Below are 11444 nucleotides of genomic sequence, written 5' to 3'. Positions count from 1 at the left end.
GGAGGAGGAGGAGGAGGAGGGAGGGGAGAGGGAGAGGGAGAGGAGAGGAGAGGAGAGGAGAGAGTTTGGGTGATGGTGGCACACCCCTTTAATCCCAAGGAGATCTCTGTAAGTTTGAGGCCAGCCTGTTCTACAGAGCTAGTTCCAGGACAGCTGAGGCTACACAAAGAAACCCTGTCTCAAAAAAAAAACAAACCAAAATTTGATAATAAATGACAACCACTTAACTATATTTTATATTTATGTACATACATACATACATAGAAGGTTTAAGATATCTCGGAGATAGATGCTTTTATTTCTTCAACAGGACAAGCATATCATGTGTTGTAACACAACTAGGGCTTGAGTTGACCCCAAGTATTAAAGGCTGTTTATCCTGACTCACATTAGATAAGATAGCACTCACAGAATCTGTTATTTTTTATTTTATTTTAAAGGCATTTCATATATTTGTATCATATCCTTTCCCGTCCTCCAAATCCTCCCCACCCAGATTCACATTCTCTCTCCCGCATTCCCCTCCCTCTCGACTATGTCTCTTTCTGTCTCTCTCAAAACAAGAAAAGACAACCAAAACAAACAAAAACTAAGTAAATAAGATAAATAACAACAAAAAGAAAAGGCACCCATACAAAAAGCATAGTCTGGGCGTTGGTGCTTCTGATAAGGTGACCAAGTATCTCATATCTCCTTTGACCAAAAATAGCTTTTACTTATGTTAACTTTTTATGTAATCTGAAGCTTATATTTTGAGATCCTAAATTTAATGTTACCCTTTTACACAGTGGATTTTAGCAGTCATTGATAATTCCTATTAAACTAGGAGTCTCATCCATTGGCACTTGCACCTTTTGATATGTGGAAATAGTTTAGAGTTGAAATCAGTCACTCTAAACAAGTATACATACATGGATGTTTCTAATATTTTCTTGTTGCCTTTCTTTTAGGAAACACCAACCTGAAATACCTAGTAGAAAACAATTGGAAAGAAAAGCTTTGTTACATTCTAACATGGAACAGTTCTGTAAACTGCTTGCATCTTTAGAGCTCTGGCCAGCAGAGGGCAGTATATCACTGCAACACAGCTCTTTTTTTTTTTTTTTTTTTTTTTTTTAAATATATATAATTTGCTTAGTTTCTAGCTGGAAATGACTGCAGTACAGGCTGGGGGAATTTTTTTTTTTTAATATTGAGGGGTTTGTCCTTTTAAGCTCTAAGAAATCTATAAATTTACTTTTTCTAGTGCATGAAAACCATTTTAAAAGTGATAAAGTGAAAATAATTTTAAAACAACAAATTCTCTCAAGATGAAAGCCCAGTGCCACTCATCAGCCATGAATAGGATAAATCATTTAAGGCTTGGCTTTGTCTTATTTTGTTTTAATGATTATCATGAGTCGCTTTTGTGAAATATTCATGACTCTAATTATCCTGGAGGTTAAAAGAAAGTCTGGCAAGCTGAGTGTGGTGGGGCACACCTTTACTCCCTGCACTCAGGAGACAGATGGATCTATGTGAAGCTAGTCTGGCTTCTAGGACAACCCAAGCCACATAGTGAGATCCTATACCCACTAAAATGAGAAAAAGGAAAAAGGAAAAAAAACAGTCTAACATTTTAGCATGGGACAATTTTGTGGTCACCTTGTGGGATTTAACTTCTAAAATAAAATTATAGCAGCTAATGGATACAGTTTGAAAAGTCAAGTAATGCTAAAGGGCTTATAATGAAAATAGTTAACAAATGTATTTGAAAGGATATTTTATCCTCTGAAGAAAGTACTAGAAGAGATCCCCTTCCTCCTCCACTGTCCTCCCTTCTTCCAGTAGCAGGCCAACTATGCCGATACTTCCTCCTAAAAGTGCCTCACAGCTCAGCTCTCTACATCAGGGCCACATCCATGGTTTTATCCCCGAGAACGTGTGGTTTGTCACTAAATCTTCAGTCACCACCTTCCATCCTGCATAGATCTCTCACATGAGTACACAGTTCCCTCATCCCTCCTCACAAACAAAAGAGCTGGCAAGTAAACTCACTCAAAGAACTCACTTTTCCTTAAAGAAACGTCTTCTATCCATTATTGCATCTTTAGGAAGTAGTTTGAACATACTGTTTTCATTTTCATCTACCACATTTCTTTGAATATGCTTTCACTTTTGATGACCTGACGAGGCTTTTATATTTTTTCCCTTTAGAGCAGTAAAATGGCTCTCTCCCTAGGGATTAATAAGGTACTGTAGCTTAGAGTCCACTGTTTCCTCAGCAACATTCCTCAAAGGAAAGAGAATTGTGCTTTGCAGAGACCTCATGTATCCAGGTCCTGGAAGTGTGGAACTGCTTTGGTTCCTTCTCATACCAAATGTATCACAAATCTGGCCCTTTGTAATTTTCATCTATGAATATCTCTTTCTGTGCTTCTAGAACAGCAATCTAGCTTGGCAAGGAAGCTAGAAGAAAAGCCTAATCCTGCTAGCTCTAGAAGTTTATTTGCTCCTTAGAGCTAGGTATTCTCACTGACATCTACAGTACCACAGCCTGAAAGGATGTAGAAAAATGATCCTTTCAGAAGGTTAAGGGAGCAGCCCTCCCACGCCTCTAGGCTGTACCCATCACTCAAGGTTTCACTCTTATGAGGGTCATAAATATCCGATCATTGGATCAGGAGACTCACTTGCTTCACTTGACTATCTTCTCTTCCTAGTTGCCACACATACTTGGAACCATGTAATCTTTACCCACAAGATCTGACCCCATGTGTCCTGTGTTTTTCAAGCCTTGCTGGCCACAAAGGGGAAGTGAATATAAGCATGCATGCAAACCTGTCAGTTCCCTTTGCAGCCAGCTCAATGTGTTCGCTTAAAAATATAGAGGAAACGGTGTTTTTCTTCTGAGTACAGACTGAATTTCCCCATACAGATGAGCATTTCTGCTTCTGACAGATGGAGAGGGGGTGTGGAAAAGAAGGGTGCATGCAGTTATGAGAAAAGGGTCTTAAAAGAGAAAGTAGGGACACAGAGACAAAACTGAACTAGGGAAGAGAAAGGTGCTACTGAGTACAGGAAAGGAAAACAGCAGGAGGGAGTGTCCGGGGTGCTAAGAACATCTCATTTGGAGGACAGCAGAAAGAGGCAGGAAGGAAACTGAGAAAGGAACTGCTATTAAAGGACTCTTTGTAAAGTCTATGCCAGCAGGATTAGCAGAAGGCATGAAGAACTTTGATCTAGAAACTTGCAGTTGGCCAATATTTGAAAATTGGGTAGACTGGCCATGGTGGTATTCACTTAGAATCCCTGAACTTGGAAGACTCCATCACTAGAATAGCATGTTGAACACCAGCCTGGGCTATGTGAAGAGTTCCTGCCTCCAAAAGAACAAAAGCAAAAATAACACAGCAGAGGGCAGATCTCTAGGGAAGTGACCTTGTTGCTATTTTCCATTGTAATATGAAGAGTAGTTCAGTGATCCAGATTATACAGAAAAGTCGAGGCTCAGATACATATTAATGTATCTTCTGGCATCTGTCCAGATGCCCTCACAGTCTCTGCTTGCTGAGTCTTATAGAGTATGGCCTGGCTAGCATAAAGCAGAATGTATCGGCTACATCTCCAGAAGCTAGGATTCAGTTCGCTTTGTGAGTTTCTTCTAGAGTTGGCCCACAGTCACTTTCATTGTATACCTCTCTAGATCTCATGTTTACCCTCAGCTTCCAGCTGTGTATTTCTGCCTTTCCCCTGGTATTTGGCTATTTGGATAACATACCAAATATTTTCTGATTGCTGGGTACCCCAGGATCATTCAGCCCTCTTAACAACTCTCTGAGTGAGGTCCAGCAATTACTCATGTTTTTCTCTGTAAGAGAAAGAATGTGTCCAAGGCAACTTAAAAATGATGGAGCAAATATTTGAACTCAGGCAGTCTTTTAGCCTGTCTATTTTGCTAGCTCTCTGTTCATTTTTTACTGAAGTGTTATTAAGCTCTAAGTTGCATTTGGCCTCACCAGGCTTCTTCCCATGGTCATATCAATAAGTCACAGATTGTACTCCCTATCCATTGGCCAAACTAACCCACTGGACTGTTGGACTAGGCAATACTGACATTCCCCCACACAGCTTCCCCTTAATTTTCTTTCCTTCTCTAGAGAACCACTAATTCTTTCCCATGACATGTTTAGTATTTAATCAGGACATCTGATCGAGACATTGTGCTTCTTAAAAGTATTTTTATGTAATTATACACAAGTGCTTAGGTTTAATAGTTTTAACTCTCAGAAAACATTTCTATTTTTATGTTCTCAGGGGTCCCCTCATTTAATACCTCAGTATTATTTGTAAGTAAAATGCTAAGATATCAAAAATATGATCTGATCTATGAATTTTAGAGTCCTTGAGGAATGTATATTAAGACTAGTGACTAGCTAGATTTATTTTTTTAGTTAGTTAGTTCCTGACTACAGTTTCCCCTCCCTCCTTTCTTCCTGGTTTCTCACTACCACCTCCCCTCTCCACCCACCCATCCACTCATCCTCTATTTCTCTTCAGAAAGGGGCAGCCCTCTCATGGGTATCAACTAGCTACAGTATATCAAGTTGCAGTAAGACTAGACACCTTCTCTCCTATTAAGGCTAGAGAAGGCAACCCTGTAGAAGGAAAGGGTCCCAAAGGCAGGCATCAGAGTCAGAGACAGCCCCTGCTCCCACTGTTAGGAGTCCCACAAGAAAACCAAGGTACACAACTGTATCAGATGTACAAAGGGCCTAGGTCAGACCCATGCAGGCTCCCTAGTTGTTAGTGAGTCCCTATGAGCCCAGGTTAGTTGATTCTGTGGATTTTCTTGTAGCATTCTTGATACCTCTGGCTCCCACAATCCTTCTTCCCCCATTAATGCAAGATTCCCCAAGCTCCACCTAATGTTTGTCTGTGGTCTCTCTGCATCTGTTTCTATCAGTTGCTAGGTGAAGCCCCTCTGATGACAATTGAGCTAGACACTAACCTATGCGTATAACAGAATATCATTAGGAGTCGTTTCATTGCTTGGTTTTTTGTCAGTCATGTTTGGTTCTGTCGTAGGTCTCTAGGTTATCTAGCCTCTTGTTCCTGGCCCTGAAGGCAGTATCAGGGGTGGACTCCCTCTCATGCTGGATCAGTCATTGGTTGGCCACTCCCATACTTTCTGTACCACCTTTACCCCAGCACACTGTGTAGGTAGGACAAATTGTAGGTCAAAGTTTGTGGCTGTGTTGGGGTCCCAGTCCCTCCACTAGAAATGTTGACTGGTTACAGGAGATGACCAATTCAGGCTCCATATCCTCTATTGCTAGGAGTCTTATGGGCTCGATTTATTGATAAAGGGTGTTTTTTATTTGTTTTTATTTTGTCCTTGCTATTGTTGCCTGGTAGAAGAAGCCTCTGAACTAAGTATAAGTATATACAAGTTGAAGTTATTTGTGACCCATTTCAACAAGAAAGGATTGATGCCCAGAATATATAAAGAAGCACTTCAACAATTTTCAAGAAAGAAAGAAAGTAGTTAAGCAACTGAGGAGGAGGGAGAAGTGCAGCTATGAACAGACCATTCACCTAAGAGAAAGCCTACATGCAGGAAGTATTACAAATGACACTCCATTGCCCTAGTGATCAGGAAAGTGCACACTGAAGCCACAAGGAGATATCATCTTACACCTATCAGATTGACAGAAAGTAGTGTGTGATGAAACCTAGTGTTAGTGAGGATGTGGGCAGCTAGGAGCTCATTTCTGCCCACTTGTGAGACTGGGTGTATAAGTAGTAAAATTGCTTTGGAAAATGATCAGAACTGGGATATGCTGAAGGCCTTCAGTCTTACAGCCAGGCATTGTTGCTTTAGGTGTCAACTCTAAGGGACCTCCATGCAAGGACCTTTGGCAAGCAGAAGACTGCTCCTACTAACAGAAAAACTGGAAACCACCTATATGTCCGTTGGTGGGGGAAATGGAGAAATGAACTCATGTTGTTTTGTGTCCTACAACACTTCATCTATGAAAAGAAATAAAGCCTTTGTGTTAGACATAGATAAGCAGAACTACAGTGGGAAAGAGCTATGAGATGATAAAATAGTAGTTACACCACATGTAAACTTAAAAAAAAAAAAGAAAGTGTAAGCCAGGCAGTGGTGGCGCACGCCTTTAATCCCAGCACTTGGGAGGCAGAGGCAGGCTGAGTTCGAGGTCAGCCTGGTCTACAGAGTGAGTTCCAGGACAGCCAGGGCTATGCAGAGAAACCCTGTCTCAAAAAACCAAAAAAAAAAAAAAAAAAAAAAAAAGAAGAAGAAGAAAAGTGTATCTTGTTATACACATGTGTTATAAAAGTACAAAAAAAAACCCCTCCTTACCCAAGTATAATAATGCACACCTGTAAAATCCCAGTATGACCAAACAGTAAGATAACAAGTTCAATACATATCATTTTCCTGTTTCAAGAAAAAAAAAACATAGTTTATATACATATAAAGTAAACTTACACGTGAAATTACCAAATAAGATAAGTAGTGGCTAACTGTTGCTCCTGAACTAATTTCACTGGGTGACCAAAGCTAAAAGTGACATATATATCCAAACTGCAACTGAAAATCTTTTTCAGAACTCATTCTGTGATGATTCTTTGTGTTTTTATGAACTTGAAAAAAATTAAATTAGATAAAATGTACCAATTTACCTTTTTTTAAAAAAAAGTATGCTCCATGTGTCTGGGCTAGTAGTGAATTAGCTTTCAAGAGTCAAGTAGAGTTTGTAAGATATACAAATGTATGGCAGCCAGAAAGCCAGTCTTGCATGTTTGAGGATTTGGGCACCATACAATTTTGATAAATGCTAAAAGTTTTTGCATTAATTGCATATTAATAGTACTAAGTTTTGAGGTGGCTGGGGTTGTTTGTTTTTAGTAACTATCATCTTGGAGGCTTAGGGAAGTAGATCAGTTGATAAATTACTTGCTACACAAGCAGTAAGACCAGGCTCTAATCCCCAGCCTGGATATAAGTACGCGTTTACTTGGATTCCCATTTTGTTGCTTGTAAGCATGAAGGAAGAAAATAAGAGGCAAAGTGGAATTTAGGACAAACCTGTTTTCCATAACTAGGACCATTGCTCCCACCACCAAGTCCTCATCTGCAAACCCAAACTGAGCTAAGACATTACAGCAGCCATTCATCCAAGCATAACCTAGACATTTCTCTATAAAGATTGCTATCATTGCATTAATAGAAAACTATTTCCCATCCACAGATGATTTAGCCATCTATGTTTTTAACAACTAACTTCTTTATTTACAACTAACTTTTAATTCCATTTAAATTTCCTTTGGTGTGGTACAAGGTGAGGATATAAATTGGCTTTTTATTTTAAATTTGCACGACACTATTTATTAAGCCATCTCTTCCTTCTTGAAGCTCTTTGCAGTGGTTCCTTTATTGGCAATGATTTTCTCTCAGGGAAAGGGATGTGTAAGAGTTACCTTAGAAGCTTTTCAAAACTATGCCCACGATAACTAACAAAGCTTTAGGTCTTCCTCTGATTAGTTCCTACCCACTTCTGAGTGTCAGTCACATTCTAATACTCTCCTCACATCACCAAGGGTCTACTTCAGATGTGTATTCCATTCCCCTGGTGAGTTTTTCTCTGCATTTACTCCCTTGGTTGTTTGTTTTTTAAATCAAAGGTTACAAATGTATTGAATAGAAATAAAGTAAGTTTCTATCATCAGATTAAGTATCCCTTATCCGAAATGGTTAGGACCATAAGTGTTTCAGTTTTTGGAGTTATTCCGATCTAGGAATATCTTCACAGACATTACTGGTTGAACATTCCTACCCTTAAATTCCAGTATCTAGAATTTTAAAATATTTCAGATTTTGGAGCATTTTAACTTTCAGGTTTTAAAATTAGGCATGCTGAGTATGTACTTTAGAAACCTAAAAAATAATAATTCTGCAGCATTCATATTGTCTCTTGAAATTTTTCTACTTTTGTGTTTTCTGGGTAACTTTAAATAGGCTTTGGTTGAAGTAGTTGTAATTTTATTAGTTCTATTTTTGTATAAGCAGGATAATCAAAGCTTATATAGAATTGTTTTTTTTTTTTTTTTTCTAGGATGGTAGAGACAGACACCATCTAGCCTGGCTCTGTGCATAGTACTTTCCAAAAACTAACAGCAGTGCCTAGTATGAGATGTCATTCAGGGAGGCAGGCAGTTCATGTTGCCCTTCTATGGCATTGTACATGTGAGATAGTAGTTAGAAGCTTATTCTGTCTGAAGATCTTTTGTAAGGTGAAGATATGCATGTACTTCTGAATTTCCTTTTTCTGTGTATATCTAGAACTAAGCCTTATGTTGGCAGTTGGAAAGTCAGTATTTCCTAAGTACATACAACAGTGATCAATAAGACATTATATGTAATAAATATCTCTAAATTTAGTGAGTCAGTAGCATGTTTTTTATTAAATTCTAGAACTCTTCACATTCAGGCTAATTTAAAGAATGTTTAAAGATGAAATTTCTATCAGTAAAAAAAATTACAGGATTACTATAATCAAATTTTACTTTATTACAGTTAGCATAAGTTAATTCAGTAAAACATTTTCAAATATTTTATAGAGATCATCATTTAATATAGATAGTAAGATCACTTCTAGAGCTATGAGTATTTTATTTTAATGTTCCTGAACATTATATTTACTGATGATAATATAGTTTGTGTGTGATACATGCATGTATGCCGGCATGTGTCTGTGTGTGTGGTGTGTATGGTTGTGCATGCACATGTGTTCTGATGTGTACAGAGGCCAGAGGAGAACAGTAGGTGCCCTGCTCTATGTATCTGCCAAGTCAACTGGCCATCAAGTTCCCAGGATATGTTCCACCCCATATGCTTTGGTTACAGCTGTGACCCACTGTCTTAGACACAGTTATCATTGCTGTGATGAAACATCATGACCAAAAGCAACTTGGGGAGGGAAGGGTTTATTTGGATTATGAGCTTCCACATCACTTCATTTTTGAAGGGAAATTTGAGTTTCAGGGCAGAAACTCAAGCAAAACAGGAACCTAGAGCCTGGAGCCAAAGCAGAGGCCATGGAGGTTGATGCTTATGGCATCCTCAGCCTGTTTTCTTATAGAACCTAGGACTACCTGCCCAGGGGTGTCCCCACCCACAATGGGCTGGGCCTGCCCCCATCAGACACTAATTAAGAAAATACCTATAGGTGATCCTACAGCTTGATCTTTTTCTCAAGACATTTTCTCAATTGAGGCTCCCTCATCTCTGATGACTACTTTATGTCAAATAGACATAAACTAGCAAGTACACTGAGCCATCTGTACAGCTCTTGATAATATTTAAACTGTGTTTATTAATGTGACATTAAAAGGTAGGGAATGCTTACCACTGATAGGATCCAAGTTTTCATTATTTAAAATTATACAAACAGTTACTAAATTTCATTTATATATTATCTAATACCATTGTCAGGACACCAACTAAAATTGTTTTAACACTTTTTATAAGCCTCTAATAGTTTTTATCGACAAATGTTATTTGTATTTCCAGATATACTTCTGCTTAACCTATTTTTTTTGTTGTTGTTTTTTTTTGGGGGGGGTTGTTTGTTTGTTTGTTGGTTTTATGGTTTTATGGAGACAGGGTTTCTTCTCTGTGTAGCCCTGGCTGTCCTGGAACTCACTCTGTAGACCAGGCTGGCCTCAAACTCAGAAATCTACCTGCCTCTGCCTCCCAAGTGCTGGGATTAAAGGCATGCACCACCACGCCGGGCTTTAACCTATTCTTTATTCAACCTGTTTATGCACTTTCTGAAATATAGTGCCAAATGAAACTGAGTGCTAAAACTATATACAAGCAAATATTGAGATAAAATCCTGCCCAACCAAAAGTCTGCATGCTTTTTTCTCGTCCAAGTTATTTTTTGCAGTTTTTAAAAACTATATCATTTCTCCCTCCCTCTCTTCCAACTAATTCGACCTATATCCCCACCTTACTCCCTCTTATTCATTTCATTATTATTCTTACATATATGTGTAAGTATATAATTTTGTAAATTCAACATACTGTTTACTGTTGCTTGTGCTGTATATATTTTCAAGATTAAGCACTTGGGATTAGATAACCAATTAGAGGCACGTCCCTGAGGACAACTAGTTTTTTCTTTCTGGCAATCACTGTTACCTTTACTTCTTCATCTGAGGGTTCAGCCTTATGACATTTCCCTCATCCACATAGACAAATCAACTGGTGTTGTCATTATTAAATCTTGCTTAAGCAACCATATTGTTGAGACTTCTTAGGTATATCTTCTGTGTCCTATCTAGAAGCAAACATTCTGATCTTCTGGTTCTTAAAATTTTCACTTTCCTCTTCTACAATGTTCCTTGAGCCTTATGTGTATGGATTTTGTTGTAGATGTATCAGTTAGGGCCAGGCAGCCCATGAACAGTGGATGTCTGCATTTTGACAAGATGGTGCTTTTGGTAATGGTCTCTGTCTGATACAAAAGAAGCTTCTTTGAGGGGCAAGAGCCACTTATATGTGTATATAAGGAGGATTTAGAATGCCCCTGGATCTGACCTGAAAGCTTTATCCTTGAGGATTAGTTTTCATAGTACTGCAAAGTACAATTACAAGCTGCCATGAGAGAAGTGCAACCAATAGTCCTACCCAGCTATGACACCTATTAGCCACAACAATGACCAGCAGAGCAACATATCTCTAAAGGTGCAATAGTGGCACATATTTTGGTAGTAACCAACAGCTTTCTAATTGGGCTTAAGGCAGCAGGGAAACTATGCCTGATACTTTAAACCTAGAGCTAACAAGATCATAGGTCTTAGAGAAGAACCTGCTACTGCCACTTTCCTTAAACCAGTATAATTCATAACTGCATTCTAAATTTTTTAGTGCTTTATGACATTGTTTTCCAGCCACTGGCTTAACTTGAGTTTTAAGACATATTCTAGGCTGGACATGACACATACCTTTAACCCCAACACTTGGGAGACAAAGGCATGTGATGTGATCTCTGTGACTTCAAGGCCAGTTTGGTCTACATAGTGAGTTCCAGGCCAGCCAGGGCTCCATAGTAAGACTCCTTCTCAAAAAAGAAGGAGGAAGAGGAAGAGGAGGAGTTGTCGTTGTCATCTATATGTAAAACTAACTATGTTGGGAGAGTTAGAGTACCAAAGCATTCTGATTTTTAAATAAAATCCCATATTCTGTGATAGAAACTTAATCAAAGATTCATGGAGTTTGTCACAGCAGTCTTTTACATATTCAGACAATGGCATTCTGGTTCTGTGTTTAGCAAGACCAAAACCTACACAAACACTGGCCAAACCTTTTTTCAGTTTCTCTAAGGCTACCTCCTGTCTGGACTGCAATGTCTAACGTTTCTTCAACTCTA

At 38.7% G+C, this 11444-nt stretch overlaps 2 protein-coding genes across 10 annotated transcripts in view; one reads left to right on the top strand and one right to left on the bottom strand.

Moving 5' to 3' along the window:
- The window catches only part of Gpr82 (G protein-coupled receptor 82), a 10131-nt gene extending 9181 nt beyond the window's left edge, over positions 1 to 950 (bottom strand). The window contains exon 1 of the mRNA XM_029473089.1: positions 912 to 950. The gene's annotated coding sequence lies outside the window, so the exon portion shown is untranslated. The remainder of the gene's footprint in view (positions 1 to 911) is intronic.
- Positions 1 to 11444, top strand: part of Cask (calcium/calmodulin dependent serine protein kinase) — a 323785-nt gene that overhangs the window by 182724 nt on the left and 129617 nt on the right. The gene's annotated exons all lie outside the window — the stretch shown is intronic.

This window comes from Mus caroli, chromosome X, assembly GCF_900094665.2.
Source record: "Mus caroli chromosome X, CAROLI_EIJ_v1.1, whole genome shotgun sequence".
NCBI classification, from domain to species: domain Eukaryota; kingdom Metazoa; phylum Chordata; class Mammalia; order Rodentia; family Muridae; genus Mus; species Mus caroli.
The sequence above is the reverse complement of the archived record's forward strand: the minus strand, read 5'-3'. Positions and strand labels throughout refer to the sequence as shown.